The 20,599-nt window shown below is 47.8% G+C and overlaps 1 protein-coding gene across 6 annotated transcripts in view; it reads left to right on the forward strand.

Annotated features, from left to right (window-relative positions):
* Positions 1-20,599, forward strand: part of DDX42 (DEAD-box helicase 42) — a 516,281-nt gene that overhangs the window by 490,840 nt on the left and 4,842 nt on the right. The window lies entirely within an intron of this gene.

Genomic DNA, 20,599 nt, shown 5'->3' on the forward strand with positions numbered 1-20,599 from the left:
CTTTTTAGGGGCAGTGTGGTCGGGCAGCCTTAGGTTTAACTTAGAGAAGTGCAAAACATCTACAAGTACCTACAATAGTTAAGAAATTTGACACACGACTTGAGAAGGGGATCCACACCAATTTATTTAATTTTTTTTTTAAAAAGCAGGTATCTTTATATATGTTCAGGCATCAGAGAAAAATCATTCAGGTAAGTTTTCAAATATGAATTATTTTCACTATAAAAAGTGGACACAGTGCAATTTCTGAGTTCTGCAATGTTATCCTGTGGGAGATAAAACAAGATTTGGTGGCATGTGTGGCTGTAGATACACATGCTCTGCATACTTCTGCCATCTAGTGTTGGGTCCCGATGTGTGCAAGTTGTTTTTCTGCGAAGAAGCTGTTGGAGTCACGAGGTAAAGTGACCTCTCCTCTCGGTAATAGTGTGCATGGACATTGACTCCATTGTTAGATTGTTTTCTTTCCGCCATCCGGTTCGGACGTGTTCTTCGGTGCTTTGGTTCAAAATCGTTTTGGGCTTCCCTCGGATCATTGTACGTTTTCTTAATCGTCAGTATTGTTTTTGTTTGTGTTCTACCAGCGTACATCGAGAATAGACCAATTTCGATCCCAGCCTTTGGGCCTTGTTTGTTCGGGCTTCGTCATCTTATTTCACATCCAACAGTAGACACAAACAATGCACTGCTGATGGAACCATTTTGATTTTGTCCCCGTTGCCACGCTGAGTACCCGTACTCAGACCTTCAATCGGTTTGTAACCTCTGCCTTTCTCCGGGTCATGACGAGGAGAGCTGTGAGGCCTGTCGATCGTTTCGATAGAAGAAAACGCTGAGGGATTGTCCAGTGCGCAGGAAAGAAATGCAGCCCAAGGAATTGGAGGAGACACCAGACACATCGTTGGTCTCCAACACATTCAGCAGCAGCAAGAGCTGCACAAGCCTTCGGCAGCTGAGGAAGAGGCCATTTCCATCTCGGAGTCAGACTCCGAAGCTTGCCCACGCAGGAGGTTCCACCGGGGCAGGGCGCAGTGATTACAAAGGCCCCTACCCTGCCCTTCAAAAGACATTCGGCACGGCTTCTGGGCCGCCACTGCCAACTGGCTATGGTAGGCACTGAACAATCGCGGAGGATTCCCTGTCCTCGAGCTTGGCACTGAAAGCGAAGCCGAAAACTCCCTCCACTCACCAGGCCCGAATAGTTTTGGGACCGACTCCAACATCTGGCTCTTCAGTACCCAACTACATCGGCATCGAACCAGAAACCTACTTTGGTACCGAAAACTTCAGCTCCAGCATTAAAACAAACTGCTTCCGAACCAGGGCCTATTCTACACACTATGGCGGAGAAACTCAATCCAAAGCAAAAGACTCTTCATATTCAACCGAATATGGGTCAGATCATTGCTAAATCTATGAAGCAGATGTCCACTCAAACTAAAAGTCAGTCTTCAGTAGAGAATGACATTACTTTACCACCAGCTCACAAAAATAACATAAAGGACATTTCCACCGGTCCTATTTCTCCTCCTACACCCCACCCTTCTTCAGCTATAGGGGATATTGTTGAGACAACTCCACAAGGTTCTCCACAACCTTACATAGGGGAACAATGGAGTGACGATGATATTCATACACAACAGCCAGTAGATCCTTGGGATATTTATGACATTGACCCACCAGGCGACACTGACCCGGATGTATATCTGGCTGAGCCTTCACCACCAGATGATACAATGTAATTTAATGAGTTGGTAGCTAGGGCGGCTGCATATCACCAGATCCCATTACACCAGCACTCCATAGAAGATTTTCTATTTGAGACACCTTCCTCCATCACTCGAGCATGCCAATATCTGCCCATGTTGAAGGGAATGACACGCCATGTAGACGATATTTTTAAAGATCCTGTCTGTGCCAGAGTAATTACACCCAGGATCGACGAAAAATATAAGGCAGCTCCATCTGATCCTGCATATATTAGAGGTCACATTCCACCAGATTCCCTAGTGGTATCAAACTCTTGCAAGCGAGCGAACTCACAAACAAGAGCAGAAGCACCTCCACCTGATAAGGAATCAAAGTTAATTGATGCATCAGGTAAAAGGGTTGGAGGTACAAGCATCTAATTACTGAAAGATAGTTGACACCAAAGGGTTGTTAGCTAGATACGGCAAAGCACATTGGGGTGAGATGGAGTATCTCGTTCAACATCTTCCATTGGAATTATTTGAAAGTTGATTTCAAATAATTTCAATTAAGTGTGCTCTAGATGCAGCACACACTGCTGCTGGGGGATAAACACTAGAGTTTTACTCCATAGACATGCCTGGCTACGCATATCGGGCTTTAAACCTGAGGTGCAGCAAACACTGTTAAATGCTCCCTTTGATAAACAACAACGTTTTGGCCCTGAAGTAGACCAAACTGTGGAAAAGATTAAAAAAAAGACTCAGAGGTAGCCAAGTCTATGGGGGCACTTCAAACTCCCACTAATCGAGGTTCCTTTCGAAGGCCTACATATAAGCAGGGAAATAAACAATCCATGTCAGAACTAACTACCTCTTTTAGGCAGCAACGTCCAGCCCCCCTTTCTAGAGAATTCCACAGAGGCACATATATGGGCAGCAATTCAAAGGGACGAGGGAAAGGCCCCTCCACTCTCACTACCCTGTTCACATCAAAGCAGTGACTGACTTCCCATTCCCCCGATCATTCAACACCTGTCAAGGGATGTTTACAACAGTTTTTTCACAAATAGCAAAACATAACAGATTACTGGGTAATGGATATTATCCAACATGGTTGTTGCCTGGAGCTTATAAACACACCCCCAGGCATACCACCTCGCAACCAAAAACACACTGTAGAACACCTACAATTACTAAATCAGGAAGTGCAAGCTCTCCTTCAGAAAGAGGCAATAGAAATTGTCCCAATTCATCCGAGGAACAGGAGTGTATTCCCAAAAAGGACGGATCACTGCGACCAATACTTGATCTCAGGCTGTTAAATCACTACATTTTATCAGAACATTTCCATATGGGAACTCTCCAAGATGTAATATATTTTTTACAAGAAGGAAACTTCATGTCCACACTGGATTAAAAGGAAGCATATTTCCACATCCTAATACATCCTGCCCACTGAAAATATCTCAGATTTGTAATACAGGGAAGACATTATTAATTCAAATTACTCCTTTTTGAAGTAACAACTGCACCTCATGTATTCACCAAAAGCCTGGCGGTAGATGCAGCACATCTGCGCAGAGCATTCACGTCTTTGCGTATCTGGACGATTGCCTAATCAAGTCCAGTTCACTCCTGCTATGTATTCAGCACACTCAAACAACACTTCATCTTCTTCACCAGCTAGGTTTTATCTTCAACGATCTCAGATACAACCATATGTAGGGGCTGTTCTCAACACTCACTTGAGATTGGCCTACCCAAATGCACTCAGGATTCAAAATATAGTAACGCTTTTGAAACAGTTACGTCCCAACCAATAGATAACCGTGAGAACAATTCAGAGAAATATAGGGAAGATGGCTTCTTGCATTGCAGTAGTACCACATGCAAGACCTCATGTGGGCCACCAAGAGTGCTTGGCGAGACAATGGACTCAATCACAGGGTCAAATCCAAGATCTAGTATTGCTAGACATCGTGCATATCATTCTCTGCAATGGTGGAACACACAAAATCTGTTACAAGGGCAGCCGTTTCTAGACCCTGCTCCTCAGATCACTCTGACAGCAGATGCATCTCTTACAGGCTGGGGTGCTCATCTACACAACTTGTCAATAGAAGGACTTAATTACTCCAAACACAAAGCCCTAAACATCAGCTACTTGGAACTTCAAGCCATTTACCTAGCATTGAAAGCTTTTCTGGTTTACCTTCAAGGCAAAGTTGTCTAGGTCTGGACGGACAACACAACAGCAGTATTTTATTTACAGAAACCGGGGGGGACACACTCTCTACAGTTGTCACGCCCATCAGACAATCTGAGGTGGGGCAATTCGACATCAGGTTCACTTGTTAGTAGAACACTTTCCAAGGACGGACAACGACTTTGACGACCTGCTCAGTAGGATGTGGCAACAAATCCACAAATGGGAACTCCACCCTCCGGTCCTCCAACCATACTTCTAACGGTGAGAATTTCCACAAATAGACATGTTAGCAACCGCAAACAATGCAGAATGCCCACACTTTGCCTCCAGACTCACACAACCGCGATCCAAGGGCAATGCTCTATGGATGAACTGGTCGGGGATATTTACCTAGGCTTTTTCACCTCTCCCTCTTCTTCCTTTTGTGGTGAGGAAGCTCAGGCAGACACCAGTCATGCTCATTCCAATAGCTCCCACTGGCGCACGTCAACTTTGGTTCACAACCCTACTCGAACTGTTGGTAGTTCCAAATGAGAAGCTTCACTTACATCCGGACCTTCTAATTCAGAACCATGGAGAAATCAGGCACCCAAGTCCCAAGGATCTCAATCTTGCAGGTTAGCTCCTGAAGTCATAGAGTTTGGATATTTGAACTTACCTACAGATTGCATGAAGATTCTTAAAGAAGCATATAAGCCTATAACTGGAGCATGCTTGGTGCCAAATAGGAAAGATTTGTTTTCTATTATCCAAAAAAACACATTGACTCTTTCAATGCAACTATTTAAAATATTGTTTGCTATATGCATCCACACACTTGTGGGTTAGCGTACACATCAGTACAACTTCACCTTGCAGCAATAGCTGCAGATCTACAAAATAGACAAACACTTAATCACTGTTCAGGATACCTGTTATTAAGGCATTTATGGAAGGCCTTAAAATAATAATTCCACCTAGGGTGCCTCTAGCACCAATATGGAACCTTAATATTGTACTTACTAGACTAATGGGACCACCATTTGAATCATTACATAACTGTCCAGTTCAGTTCCTTTCATGGAAGGTAGCATTTCTAGTAGCAGTCACCTCACTAAGACATGAGAATGAGCTTCAGGCATTAACCATAAAGGAACGCTCCTTCGAAATTCAAAAAGATAGGGTACTCTATGTACCAATCCTACATTTCTTCCAAAGGTTGTCTCTACTTTTCACCGAATTCAATTGGTTGAATTACCGGTTTGCTTCCCACAACCTGAATCAGTTGCAGAAAGAGCTCTACACATTTTAAATGATAAAAGGGCAGTAATGTATTATGTTGATATAACTAAAGAGTTTCGCAGAACCAAACAACTCTTTGTTGCTCTCTCACCTCTGCAAACGGGGAAGGGTATATCTAAAGCAGGTATCTCAAGATGGATAATTAAGTGTATCCAGATCTGTAATGCTAAAGCTAAAAGATATTAACCCACACCTCCTAATGCAAAATCAGCTTGTAAAGTAGGTGCATCTGTGGCATTTTTGGGTAATATACCAATGTAGGAAAGTGCCCTTTTGGGGCTTTCTTACCCCCCACCCCCACTTTTTGTCTGGTATTGATGCTAACTTGACTAAGTGTGTGCTGGGATCCTGCTAACTAGGCCCTAGCACCAGTGTTCTTTCCCTAAACTGTACCATTGTTTCCACAATTGGCACACAGCTAAGTCCCTTGTGAAAGGTATCAGTGGTCCCAAGGGCTCTGTGGCCAGGGAGGGTCCCTAAGGGCTGCAGAATGTATTGTGCCACCCTAAGGGACCCTTCACCAAATGAATGCACACTGTCATTGCAGATTGTGAGTGTTGGTGAGGAGAAAAAGGTAAAGTCCACATGGCATCCCTCTCAGGGTGCCATGCCCTAAACCACTGCCTGTGGCATAGGTAAGTCACCCCTCTAGCAGGACTTACAGCCCTAAGGCAGGGTTTACTATACGACAGGTGTGGACATAGCTGCATGAACAATATACACCTTAGACATTGTAAGTGCAGTGTGGCCATATGAAGTGCATGGGCTGGGAGTTTGTCATTACAAACTCCACAGCTCCACGATGGCTTCACTGAAGACTGGGAAGTTTGGTTATAAACATCTCAGCACAGTAAACCCACACTGATGCCAGTGTTGGATTTATTGTAACATGCACACAGAGGGCATCTTAGAGATGCCCCCTGTATTTGACCCAACCCTTTCATGCAGGGCTGACCAGTCTGTACCAGCTTGCCACTAACGGACATGTTTCTGACCCCATGAGGTGAGAGCATTTGTGCTCTTTGGGGTCAGAAACAAAGCCTTCCCTGGAGGAGGTGCTTCAGATCTCCCCCCTACAGGAACTGTAACACTTGGCGGTGAATCTCAAAGGCTCAGGCTACCTGTTACAGTGCCCCCAGGCACCCTTGCTAGTGGCCATGCCCACCCCCCTGACCATGGTCCACATTCGGAGGCAGGTCCGGTGGGAAAATTTGGTCAAATGAGGAGTGACCACTGCAGCTTGGACCACCCCTAAGGTGTCCAGAGCTGAAGTGGCCCCTCCTTGCAGAATCCTCCATTTTGTTTTGGAGGACAGGTAATGAATGTGTCCCCTTCCCCAAAGGGAGTGGGCACAGTAAGGGTGTAGTCACCCTCAGGGACAGTACCCATTGGCTACTGCTCTCTGACCCCTGTAATGACCCTAAATCTAGTATTTAGGGGCATCCCTAAACCTTACCAGATTCCTGGTGACCTCAAGAAAGAAGGACTGTAAAGCCGACCCCCAGCAGCGAAGACTCCAGACTGCATCTGACTTGTCCCTAGCCCTACCTTCCTGTCTGCAGCTTCATGACTTCTGCTCCAAAAAGGTGAGGCATCCTGCAGGACCAGCTACCTCTACAAACTCCCCAGAGGACTGCCTGGCCAGCAGAGGACCAAGAACTCCAGAGGAAACCTCCAAAAAGGACTCCAGAACAGTCCTGGATCCACGAGCCCTCCCCACTCTGCACACGGCCCAAGTCCCAGTGGCCCACCGACCCAGCAAAGGTCCCCAGGTGATCCCGACCTCAAGTCTACCCTGGGTTGACCCCTCCTGGCAAACACGACAACGCCTGCAGCCTGAATCCAGGGGATCCCCCTGACTGCAACCGGATCCAACGTAGATTCCTGATGCCGAAGGAGACCCCTGCACCCGCAGCCTCCCTGGCCTTGGAGAATCCAAGAGACTGTCCAGCAATGTCCAGTGGTTCCTCTCCTGCTTGTCCAGCCTTTGATTTCCCGGAATCAACCCCCTGGACCCAGCCTGCAGCATCTTTTGTGACCCAGTGGTCCCCCCCCCCCATTGAAAAGCATTGTGCGCAAAGCTCTGTGTTTGTACCCTGCACCCGCCTGCCCCTGTGCCGCTGAGGGTGTGTGTTTGGTGTAGCCCTGTGTCAACATCACCCCTTACCCCCCGCCCCGACCCCTGCTGTACTTACCAGCACCAGTATGACAAATGTCAAATCTGGGGACCTAACCGCAAGGGAGTCCCTAAATAGCCCTAAAGTAAAGTACTTACACAGTCAGTCTCCTGGGCATAGGCAGCCTACCGTTGGGGGTTCAAGGCAACCCCAAAGCCACAGCACCAGCAACACAGGGCTGGTCAAGTGTAGAGGTCGAAGGAGAACCCAAAACACATAGGTGCCTATGGAGAACAGGGGTGCTCCGGTTCCAGTCTGCTAGCAGGTAAGCACCTGCATCCTTGGGGAGCAGACCAGTGTGGTTTTGTAGTGGGGGGGTGGGGGCACAAGCACACAAAACACCCTCAGCGGCACAGGGGCGGCCGGGTGCAGTGTGCAAAGTAGGTGTCTGGTTTGCTGTAGAAATCAATGGAGGGACCTGGGGGTCACTCTGGCGATGCAGGCAGGGCACAGGGGTGCTTCTCCAGCCAACCACAGACTGGGCTAGGATGAGGGCCGCCTGCTGGTCACTCCTGCACTGGTAGGTGGTTCCTCTCGGTCCTGGGGGCTGTGGGTGCAGTGCTTGATCCAGGCGTTGGGTTCCTTTGTTACCAGGCTGTCGCGGTCAGGGGGGGCTTCTGGATCCTCTCTGCAGGCATCGCTGTGCAGGTGCAGGTGGGGCCGATTCAGGGTGTCCACGTCGTTGGAGTCGCCTGGGAGTCCTCTCTGCAGTGTTTGTTGTCCTGAACTCGAGCCGGGGGCGTCGGGTGCAGTGTGTGAAGACTCACACTGCTGGCGGGAAGTGAGAGTCTCTTTAAAGTTGCTTCTTTGTTGCAATTGTGTTGCAGTTTCTGGACAGAGCCGCTGTCCTTGGTCCTTTAGGTGCAGGTCAGTCCTCTGAGTCCTCAGAGGTCGCTGGTCCTGCTGGATACGTTACTGTGCAGTTCTTCGAGTCTGGAGACAAGACGGTAGGGCTGGGGCCAAGTCAGTTGTCGTCTCCGTCGTCTCTGCAGGGCTTTCAGGTCAGCAGTCCTCCTTCTTGTTGTAGGTTGCAGGAATCTGATTTCCTGGGTTCAGTGTCGCCCCTAAATACTGAATTTAGGTGTGTGTTTAGGTCTGGGGGGCAATAGCCAAGGGCTACTGCCCTAGAGGGTAATTCTACACCCTTTTTGTGCCTTCTCCCTGAGGGGAGGGGGGCACATCCCTATTCCTAATGGGGGAATCCTCCAAAACCAAGATGGAGGATTTCTTAAGGCAGGGGTCACCTCAGCTCAGGATACCTTGGGGGCTGTCCTGACTGGTGGGTGACTCCTCTTTGTTTTTCTCATTATCTCCTCCGGACTTGCTGCCAAAAGTGGGGGCTGTGTCCGGAGGGGCAGGCATCTCCACTAGCTGGGATGCCCTGGGGCACTGTAACAACAGGCATGGGCCTGTGAGGCTCACCACCAGGTGTTACAGTTCCTGCAGGGGGAGGTGAGAAGCACCTCCACCCAGTGCAGGCTTTGTTCCTGGCCACAGGGTGATGAAGGCACTCACCCCATGTGGCCTGAAACTCGTCTGGTTGTGGCAGGCTGGCAGGAACTGGTCAGCCTAACACTAGGAATTGGACTGGTATGCAGGGGCATAGTGCTCATGCAGCTATGCCCTCATCTGTGGTATAGTGCACCCTCCCTTATGGCTGTAAGGGCTACTAGAGTGATGACTTACCTATGCCGCAGGCAGTGGGTTGTATGCATGGCACAAGCAGGTAGCTTGGTCAAGCAGTTAGGCTAATCTTGGAGAGGTGCAAAGCATTTGTTGTTCTCATAGTTTCAATCATGCATCTCCCGTATTCCAAGGAATAACTCGAGACCAATTTATAAAAAAAACTTCATATTTTTATATAAATTTTAAGACCGAGATTATCAAAATTGCTTAAGTACTTTTTGAGTTATTCATTTTTTAAGTTTAAATAAATGTAGCCTTTCTGTGCATAATTACGCACCATAGGAATCAATAGGCAGTCACTTTAAAAATGCATATAAAATTGCACAGTCATGTTACCAGGTTCCGCTTTTGCAGGTTGGTCGAAGTCGCGAGCAGGGACAGGGCCACTCAGGGGCCACTTGGAAAAGGGTTCTTGCAGACTTAAAGGTGGTGCCTTGGTCCTCTTGTATCGAGGTTGCAAGGGATTCCTCGTTGCAGGTAGCTGGGCTGCCGGGTGAATTGTTGATTCAGGAGCTGTACGCAGCTGAGTCCCTTTTATGCTGGCGGTAGGTCTCTTTGAGGGCTGCTTACAGGACAACAGGGGCACCCCTCTCCTGGTTCGCTCAGTAGTCCCCCACAAGAATCTCCCCAAAAGGCCAGACCTTCTCACACAGAATGAAGAACAAATCTGACATCTTAGACACCAGTCACTCAGCCTTGAAATATGGCTCTTGGGGCATAGATTTTAGCTATGTTGTTTTGCCTGCAGAATGTTTGGACATTCTCAAGGAAGCATGCAGACCAACCACTAGAGCCTGCTATGCTGCTAAATAAAAACATTTTGTTAGTTAATGCCAACCCAAACACATTGATCCAGTGAAAGCCGCGCTACAAAAAAATCTTGCTTACCCTTTTCGCTTGCATCTTTTAGCAATAGCTGCATATCTCCAAAATAGACAACATATCTCGCTTTTCAGATTTCCAGAAATTAAAGCTTTCATGGATGGACTCAAATGAGTCATTCTCCCTCGGATGCCCAAAGCCCCCCTCGTGGAACCTTAACATTGTACTAACTAGACTCATTGGGAGTCCCCCATTTGAGCCCCTTCACTTATGCTCATTTAAGTTACTATCATGAAAGGTGGCTTTCTTAGTTGCAGTTACTTCACTCAGACATGTTGGTGAACTCCAGACATTAACATTAGAAGAACCTTTCTTTCAAATTCATAGTAGTTCTTTGAACTAATCCTAAATTTCTACCCAACGTGGTTTCCCAGTTTCACTGCTGTCAATCTATTGAGCTCCCAGTTTTTTCCTACAACCAGATTCTGTTACGGAAATAGCTTTTGACACACTAGATATCAAAAGAGCACTCATGTATTACATTGAACTAAAACTTTTAGGAAAACAAAACAACTCTTTGTAGTTTTTCTCCACCTCACAATGGCAACCCCATATCCGACTCATAGTCAGATGACTAGTCAAATGTATCCAAACTTGCTACATTAAGGCCAGAAGACCTTTTCCTGTTTCTCCAAGAGCACACTCCACTCGAAAGAAGGGAACTGCTATGGCCTTTCTTGTAAGCATTACCAGAGCCGACATTTGTGAGGCAGCTACATGGTCCACACCACACACCTTTACTTAACACTATTGTGTGGCTGTTTTAGCATGCCAACAAGCCAGTGTAGGCCAGGCAGTGCTACGTACCCTGTTATAGTCTACTGCCACTTCCACAGGCTAGCCACCGCTTTTAAGGAGGGACTGCTTTACATTCTATGCAGAGCTTGTGTATCTACAGCCATACATGACGTCGAATGGATTGTTACTTGCCCTGTAAGCATCTGTTTGTGGCATATAGTACTCCCTCCTCCCCGGACGAATGTGGCCGTTGCAGTTGCACTTTATGAACATATGTATATATAGGTTACATTTTGCTTGGACATCATTTTTCACTCCTTTCTCACTCGCCTGCGGGAAAACAATCTTACAAAGGAGTCGATGCCCATTATCACTGAGAGGAGGAGTCACTCGACCTTGTGACTCAAAGGACTTCCTCAAAGAAAAACAGTTTGCACCACTCCGGACTCAACAATAGTTGGCAGGAGTATGCAGAGCATGTGAATCTACAGCACTACATGCCACAAACAGATGCTTACAGGGTAAGTAACATAATCCTTCTGCTATGTGCAGACAACATAACTTCTGTGTTCCATCTTTAGAAGCAGGAATGTACTAGTTCCCCGCCTCATTCAACCCTAGCTCAACAGATCTGGCGTTGGGCCATCCACCAACAAAAATTTCTGCCAGGAGTGGACAACAGCATTGCAGATCTGCTCAGCAGGACACAGCACCTAGTCCATGAGTGGGAACTCCACCCTGAAGTACTACTCCTTTACATCAGCAGGTGTGCCACCCCAGAGATGGATCTTTTCGCCACAGCAAAAAAAAGCAACATGCTAAAATTTTGCTGCCACGTTTCTTCACTCCCAATCCCTGGGGAATGCTCTGTGGCTCAACTTGTCAGGGATCTTTACCTACGCTTTTCCACTGGTCCCACTAATTCCATTTGTGGTCAAGAAACTCTGGCAAACATCCCTCTCCACATCCTGGTGGTGCTAACATGGACTGGACAACCATAGTTCTTTGCCCTACTCCAAATGTCAGTTGTCCCACACGAAAAGTGCCCCAACAGAGACCATACCTTCTAGCCCCAGACCGTGGCAGGGTCAGACACCCGGACCCCAGGCAGCTCAACATAGCAATTTGGCTCCTGGGGTCAGAGCTTGGTTTACAGCAGGAGTGAATGGACATACTTAAAGAAGCACACACATACCTGCTTTACTGCTAAATGGAATGCTGTGTGCTTTACTGTACCCAAAACACCATCCCTGCTGTGCAGGACATCTGTGCGTATCTCCGTTGCTTACAAATGTTAGGCTTAGTCTATACCTCCATCAGGTTACATCTAACTACTATTGCAGCATACCTGCAAAACAGAGAACAGTCTTCTCTCTTCTAAGTCCCGATTATCAAAGTCTTCATGGAAGGTCCCATGCCCCCTTTAATTTCTCTCATGAATGGTTGCCCTCCCTATTGCAATTACTTCTATCAGGCACAATAATGAAATGCAAGTCTTCACACATCGAGTCTTTCTTTCCAAGTTCACAAGGATAAAGTGGTTCTCAGAACTACTTCCACGTTCTTACCCAAGGAGGTCTCCGCCTTCCACCTTAACCTGTTGAGCTCCTGGTCTTCTTCCCATGTCCTGATTCAATAGATGCAAGAATACTCCACATTCTAGATGTTAATTATGCTCTAATGTGTTACATTGATAGATCCAAATGTTATCATAAGACACAACAGTTGTGTTTAGCCATCTCCAGACCACATAAAGGACATGTCATCACAAACTCCGGAATAGCCAGGTGAATCATCAAGTGCATCGAGACCAGTTATTTTAAAGCAAAAGGAGTCCTACACTCCACCCCAACCACATTCCACCTGCAAGCAGGGTTCTGCTATGGCTTTCCTAGGAAACATTTCTTAAGCTATTTGTAATGCTGCCACCAGGCCCACTCCACACACTTTTACCAAACATTATTGTGTGGATGTGTTATCAAGGGAACAGGCCACAGTTGCTCGACCTGTCCTTAAAACTTTGTTTCAAACCTCTGTTCCATCCACTGGTTAACCACACATGCTACGAACAGAGTATGTTACTTACCCTGACCCTGTATGAATCTGTTGTATGTAATGTAGATTCACATACACCCACTCCTCCCCTGTAGCCAGTGGCTGATACAGACTTTTTTCCCTTTGATATATTCATTCTACTATGTGGTGACCATGCAAAGCACCTAGAGGAGGAGTCACCTATACCTTGTGACTCAAAAGACTTCTTCAAAGAAAAACTACCTGCAGTGGCCAAGCCCTACACTATATGGCTGGAGTATGCATGGCATGTGAATCTACAACAGCACTACATGTAATAAACTTACAGGGTAAGTAATATGCTGGTGGATTTTCTGTCAAACAGTAGATTCCTCACTGAACCTCCTGGCTCCCCCGTTTTGCGAACTGGACTCTTTCCATTGAAAAACGTCCCAATCTAGGGATTTGCACACTAGTCATGCAAAGCTGCTGATGGGCTCTGTGTCTGAGAACACAGACTGCCTAGAAAGCAACTGACAACATGCATGGGTGATGCTTATATACAGCTCCGCTTGTCCTTTCTGGAGCGGAACATCTTGGGTGTAGAGCCGCACAACGCCACCTGTCGGCACACAGGAGTACTACTTTAAAATTTCAGAATCTAGGCTGACTCCTGGGGAATATTCACAAGGTGAGGAATCTACAGGTAGATGGGTAGATTAAGTATCCACCAGAAAGATGGTTACGAAAGGTTGAGTTACTTTGGCTCCCTCCTGGCTCAACAACCCGAGGGCCGTCAGTGACAAGCTTTCCGTCTGGGCCTGCAAAGACGTGCCCATCTCTCCTTCTCTTTTATTCTAAGCGTGTTTGACCCTTGACTCTGTGGTCCCTAGGTATGCAGGGATTACAGAGTTGGTTGGTGGCTGTCTTTCTGGGAAAAATTATGTTGGCAGGCACTTGGAGCAAAATCTAAAGGCTGTATTTTCCATAACCCACCTTCCCCGTGACGATTCTGACTCCCTGGCACTGCAGCATCCAATTAATCTTTAAGTCAACCATTTGTTCAACCTACTACTTCAGTTATCCTCCTCTTTCTATGTGATGCTGACTAATTTTCCTTAAGACTTTTCTTGGCAATCTGTTGATGTCCTCTCCTTCTCTTTCGGGGCCGATCGAGCTTACACTGTTGCTTCCGGGTTAAACAATGGGAAAAAGAATTTGAAGATGACCACGCACAGGGTTTTCCGGGGCAGGCATCTGATGCCACGAGAGGGATGGACAAGGTACTAAATGGTAATAGATGCCAATGCCCAACAAGGAAAAATAAAAGAGAGAGAGAGGACTTAAGGGAGTTCCAGACCCAACAGCTAGATGGCATAATAACGCACAGCATGTGAATCCAGAAAACTATTTAACTTCAAAACTATTCCTACTGGTAGGTAACCATTTCATTTGATTAGTCCTTACTGATGTGGCCTCCTCTACTAATTGTATTCAAGGTTGGTAATCTTTACTTTCTTAGGATTGAAGAGGGTATGATATGAATGTAAGTTATTCCCACCTGAATCCTAGCTCCTGAATTATTAGTCTTTCAGTTACTTCCAACATATGATCCACCCTCCCCTCCATCTCCATTCTGACCATAAAGTTGCACCACTATGATCAGATAAGAAAGGCTGTAGTGTTGGATCCTTGCTGGAATGCAACAGAGCATTGAAGTGGACAAAGCCATTGGTTCTCAGTGGTATAATGTGATCTTAAAATGATAGTGCTAGGGCACAAGCTCTGGTTCACTACTTTGCAATTACTTACCAAATCTAATAGAGACTTCTAGCTGCAGATTCCTTACCATTTAATTCTCCCCTGGCGTCAGACTGGATCCGAAAGGTTTTTGGCAGCAGTACCCACATGCACTGGTAGGTGGCGTTGATCGGTTCAGCATTGTCTACATTGAAATGACATATAAGTTTCTATATAAGCGCCACCCAGGCATGCAGATGTCCATTCTTTTCTTTCATCACCAGCCAGCTCTGATCCGAGAGGAGAGCTACCCCTTAGTCTTTTTTTTGACTGGCCTTTTTGGAACTTTTGTCAAACTTTTTTGAGGTATTACCTCCTGGTGTGTAGTTACTCAAGACCGATTTTAAGCCCTGCAGATCCTGTTGTTGTGTGATGTCAGTGACAGATCCACACCTCATCTGTTTGTGCTGTTTGGGGCATGACCATGACCCGAAGTCATTCTCAGAGTGTCTGGCTATGCATCCGAAGGTTTTGAGGGAGTGGTCCCTAAAGCTGATGGCAGCCTGGTATGCAAACTCCATGCAGGTTGAAGTCCTGGTCAAGAGGAGGAAGGTCCTGGGACCAGTTGCGGAGTCCGAAATCGTACTTGCCATCTCACTCGAAGCCTCAGGATGATCTGGTAAGTCGAGGCACAAGAAGAGCAAAAAGTTGAAGTGATCTTAGACTTCTCCTTCTCTGTCGGCCCACGCAACAAAGGAGCATCATCATTCTAAACCTTATTCTTCGGAACCTGCACCGACTCCACTCTTCCCGACTTTCCAGTAGCCGGAGTAACCCCTGCCCAATTAGAAGAATTTTATGAGGGCATGCGCCTCACTTTTGGGCTGTCTGTGTGCCTTTGGGCCCCTTGGGGCTGGAGGGGGCCCCATCAAGTTTGGCACTGGTCGTACCAACTCATCCTTACCCGACACTGGGCCCATGGCAGTGATATCCCCATTGTCATCCCTGACTCCAATATGGAGCCGGATGGATGTCGCCCGACGCCAACTCAGATACCAGCAGGAGCTTTGCCTTCTAGATCGGATCCTGAGCACTATTTTATTGGGCTAGGCTTCGAGGAAGACTAGGAGGGGTCGGTGGATCCTTTTGAATATCATCCTTATGAGGAAATGGACTGTAGTGAGGATTTGGGCGAAGCCAGTGGACTGGGCACATCTCCAGATAATGGTATGCTTTCTATCCCTATTGTGGCTACGGAGGAGGGAGCCTCTTTCGCTACAGGTGGTGGGAAGTGGGGCTGAGGTCCTGGACCTTCAGCTTCTCTTGGTGGCAGTCAAGATTAATCTCTTGAGAGAGGTGCTGCAACCGGGAGCTTCCACATCTGATTCCCTGATCCCATTCAATGATGCCCTCACGGATATCTTTTTAGGTACCTGGCCCTGGTCCAAAACCAGCACAGGGGCTCCTGTGAATAGGAACCATCCTGGCCTGCCTCTTTACCACCATGGACAACCAGTTGTCAGCTGGATTCGCCATCACCTGCCCCGCTGGCAGTCCATTACCTCGGACAGACGCGTTTTGCAGATCGCCCAAAGCTGGATGGTTGCATTGGACTTGCACAACTCTTACTTCCACATTCATTACTGTCCTGCTTGTCCACAGGCGTTACTTGTGGTTCGCAGTAGGCCACAAGCACTTTCATTTCACCATGCTTCCCTTTTGGCTTACCAGCATCCCTCTGGTGTTCACCAAGATGTCGGTGGTTGCAGCTCATCTGCGGAGATCAGGGGTGTCAGTCTTCCCCTATTTCGACCACTAGCTGTTGAATGTGAGCTCGCCCCAGGCTGTTGTCTTCCACCTTCAGACTATGGCGAACCTCCTGCATTTGCTGGGGTTCACTATAAACGTTCAGAGGTCACACCTTTCTCCCTCTCAGTCACACTCTTTCATCAGAGCTGTTCTGGCCACAGTGAAGTTTCGGGCTTGTCCTACCGAGTTGCAAGTCCAGGATATTCAGGCTATGATACCAATGTTTCAGCCTCTATCCTGGATTTAGGTGAGACTGACTGAGGTTGTTGGGACTCGTGGCCTCTTGAACCCTTCTGGTAACATGACAGGTGACATGCAGGCTCTGCAGTGGGACCTGAAGTTCGTGTCCTCAGCATCAAGGGAATCTCTCTGACATGGTCCAGAATTCTGAGGGGACTGCAAAAGATCTGCAGTAGTGGTTAAATGGTGGTTAACGATTCACAATTTGGTGAGAGGCAGATTCCTTTCCCTTCCCCAAGCAGATCTGACAGTAGTGAGAGATGTCACTCCTTGGATGGGACAGCCATCTGGGAGAGGTAGAGATCAGAGGACTCTGGTATCCAGCTGAATAGAGAGACTGCATTTATCTGCTGGAGCTCTGGGCGATCTAACTTGGATTGAAAGCCTTTCTGCCCTCCATCAAGGGAAGGCTAGTGCAGGTGTTCATTGACAACACCAACGCCATGTGGTATGGCAGCAAACCGGGCGGGGGGGGTGGGAGAATGGACCCTTTGTCAAGAAGCTTTATGCCTCTGGACAAATCGGGAACAGCAGGGCATATCCCTGGTGGTTCAACATCTGGCAGGCTCTCTGAATGCCAAAGCAGACAAACTCATCCGACAAAGCCTAGCGGATCACGAATGGTGTCTCCACTCTGAGGTGGTGCTAGGTCTCTTTCGGCAGTGGGAAGACCTTGGTTTGATCTGTTCAACTGTGCTGAGAGAGTGCAATGTCAGCAGTTTTGCGCACTGGAGTTTCTCGCTTGAAGACGCTTTTCATCTTGAGTGAAATTCGGGCCTCCTGTATGCCTTTCGCCCATATCACTCCTGCCCAGAGTTCTCAACAAGAACTGGAATGACAGGGCACCAGTAAGACTTGGCACAGAGAATCTGGTATCCCAAGCTGTCGAGCATGTCTATCGATCTTCCGATCAGACTGCCTCTTTGAGAAGATCTCCCGAAGTCTCTAACGTCATCTTGGCAGCCAGGCGTCCCACCACCAAAACGGTATACGCCTGTGGTTAGAAGAAATTTGTGGCATGGTCCACAGACAAGTCTGTTGATCCCCCTTTCTGCTCCTCTTTCTGAGGTTCTGCTGTTCATTCTTTCACTTGCCCAGCAGGGCTCTGCTTTGGGCACACTGAAGGGCTATCTATCTGCCATGTCTGCCTTTTTGTGTCTGATCAGCCCTCTTTTTTTAAGTATCCTATTGAACATAGGTTCCTCAAAGATCTTGCTCATCACTTCCTTCCCCATTCATTATGCCCCAATGGGATCTTAATTTGGTTCTGACCTTTTTTTATGTGTGCTCCTTCTGAGCCTCTTGACAACTGTCCCCTCAAGCTTATTACATTGAAAATAGCCTTCCTTGTGCTAATTACATCTGCCCGCAGAGTGAGTGAGCTGTAGGCCTTATTTAACCGACCCTACCTCTCTGCTGACAAAGTGGTGCTTCGCACTAGGGACTCTTTTCTGCCAAAAATGGCCATGCCTTTTCATGTAGGCCAATCAGTCACCTTGCCTACTTTTTACGCGCCCTCACATCCTTCTTAGGTAAAGGAGAGAGTCTAACGCCTGGGCCCAAAAAGACCGTTGGCATTCTACCTTGATCAAACAAGAGAGTTCTGGGTGGATGACTGTAGGAAGCTGGTCTGGTGTGTGGTGGGTACCTATGGTACTTACACCTTATACCAGGTCCAGGCATCCCCTCTTAATGAAGTGTAGGCAGTGTCTAGAAGACAGGCTCTCTAGAGGTAGTTGTGGGTGAGCAGCCACGTTTTATTTAGGAGACATGCAAAAGCTCACGCAATACCATTGTAGTCGCACAGCACTTATGCACATGAAAGAAAACACTCAGTCGTACAAAGGTACTTTATTTTTGGAACAAATCACCACAAAATACTAGACCGGTAATTCACCCTTAGGATATAAGTAATACACTAAATATATACACTAGCAATCAGAAATAGGCATAGAAAAGGTTAAAAAACAGTGCAAATAGTAATAACCAATAGTATCCCTAGGGGGAACACAAACCACATACTAAAAAAATGGAATGTGAACAAGCTACCCCCACCTAGGTAAGTAAAATGCATAGAGGGGAGCTGGGAGTACTAGAAAACCACAGAGGTAAATAAACAAGCCTTGGCAGCTGCAAGAGACGCAGTGCAAGGTGGTACTATCCTGCGTGGGAAGGCAAAGGCTTACCTCCACCAGAGTTGGACAACTGGCAGAGAGGACCAAGAGGACTACTCCGGACCGTCACCCGTGATGAACGATCCATGCAGCTCAGCAGGAGAGGGGACCCACGCAGCCAGTCGTCGCTTGTTGTAGGTTCCTGCGGTTGCAGGGGAGTGACTCCTTCACTCCAAGGGAGATTCCTCCTTCTCGTGCAGGCTGAAGAGTTGCAGTCCTCTGAGGATGCATGGCCGGTGAATGTTGCAAAGCTGGCAAGAGACGTGGAAAGAAAGTTGCAGAAGAGTCTTCTTTGTTGTAGCAGCGTTTGCCGGTTTCTGGAGGGTCCAGTCGTGGTTCCAGTGGCTGGAAGTTGAAGCAGAGGTTGCAGAGGAGTCCTGCTTGAATCGTGCAAGCCAAATCTGAGGACCCACTCAAGAGAGAGTCCCTGAATGGTCCTGAGAGGGGGATTGGTCACCTAACCAGGTAAGCACCTATTGGGTGGGGAGGTTCAGACGTCACCTGCCTGGTCTGGCCACTCAGATGCTCCCAGAGTTCCCTGCCAAAATTGGAAACAAGAGGACAGAACCCAGGGATCCTCTGGAGGAGCTCTGGGCACCACCCCTGGGGTGGTGATGGACAGGGGCGTGGTCACTCCCCTTTCCATTGTCCAGTTTTGCACCAGAGCAGCGGCTGGGGGTCCCTGAACTGGTGCGGGATGGTTTATACACGGAGGGCACCAAATGTGCCCTTCAAAGCAAACCAGTGGCTTGGGAATGCTACCCCTCCCAAGCCAGTCACACACATTTTCAAAGGCAGAGGGTGTTACTTCCCTATCCCAAAGGAAATCCTTAGTTCTGCCTTTCTGGGCTTGATCAGATCAAGCAGCAGGAGGGCAGAAACCTGTCTGAAGGGTGGCAGCAGCTGGGCTGCCAGGAAAACCCTGTAAGACTGGTGATAGCAATGCTGCGTTTCATCCAAGGAGCCCCCAGAGTGCATGGAATTATACTTCCAATACTTGCAACAGTATTGGGGTGAGAATCCAACATGTTTGATACCAAACATGCCCAGGTTCGGAGTTAGCATTATTTAGCTGGACATAGGTAGTGACCTTTGTCCAGTACATGCGTAAAATGGCGTCCCCGCACTCACAAAGTCCAGGAAAATGGATCTGGAGTTTGTAGGGGCACATCTGCATAAGCAGGGGTGCCCTCACAAACCGGTACCTGCACTGAGAGGGCCTTCCATAGGGGTGACTTAGTGACCAGGTTCAGTGACCTGTAGTGAAAACGGGTGCATGCACCCGTTTCAGGCAGGCTGCAATGGCAGGTCTGCAGAACCCTTTGCATGGGCTCCCTGTGGATGGCAGAATAGCTGCTGCAGCCCATAGGGATCCCCTGGAACCCCAGTTCCCTGGGTACCATATACTAGGGACTTACATGGGGGGGGGGGGGGGGGGGGGGGACCAGTATGCCAATTGTGGGAAGAAAAAGGTAGTTTGGAGGAGAGAGCAAAACTACTGGATTCCTGGTTAGCAGGAACGAACCCAGTAGACTTTCAAACATACTGACAACTGGCAGAGAATGGGGGTAACCATGCCAAGAAAGAGGGTACTTTTCTACAACAACCAACTCTTTGTGGGTATGTGGATGCGAGGAAAGGTCGGGTGGTGCAGAAGCGAACCATCTCTCATTGGGGCATACTCTACATCAAGATCTGCTACGCACTGGCCAAAAAGCAACCCCCTGAGGTCTTGGGAGCTGCTTCCACCAGAGGTAAAGCTTCAACCACTGTAGGGTCCAGTCGCGGTTCCAGTACGCGGAGTTCTGGCCCTGGATATCTGCCAAGCAGCAATGTGGATATCTCTGCACAGGTTTACCAATTACTACTGCCTGGATGGCCAGGTCCATAGGGATGGGCAGTTTGTCCATTCTGTCCCGAAATACTTTTTCTAGTTTGAAATTGGTACACAGGCCCACC

This window comes from Pleurodeles waltl, chromosome 6 (assembly GCF_031143425.1).
Source record: "Pleurodeles waltl isolate 20211129_DDA chromosome 6, aPleWal1.hap1.20221129, whole genome shotgun sequence".
Lineage (NCBI taxonomy): Eukaryota > Metazoa > Chordata > Amphibia > Caudata > Salamandridae > Pleurodeles > Pleurodeles waltl.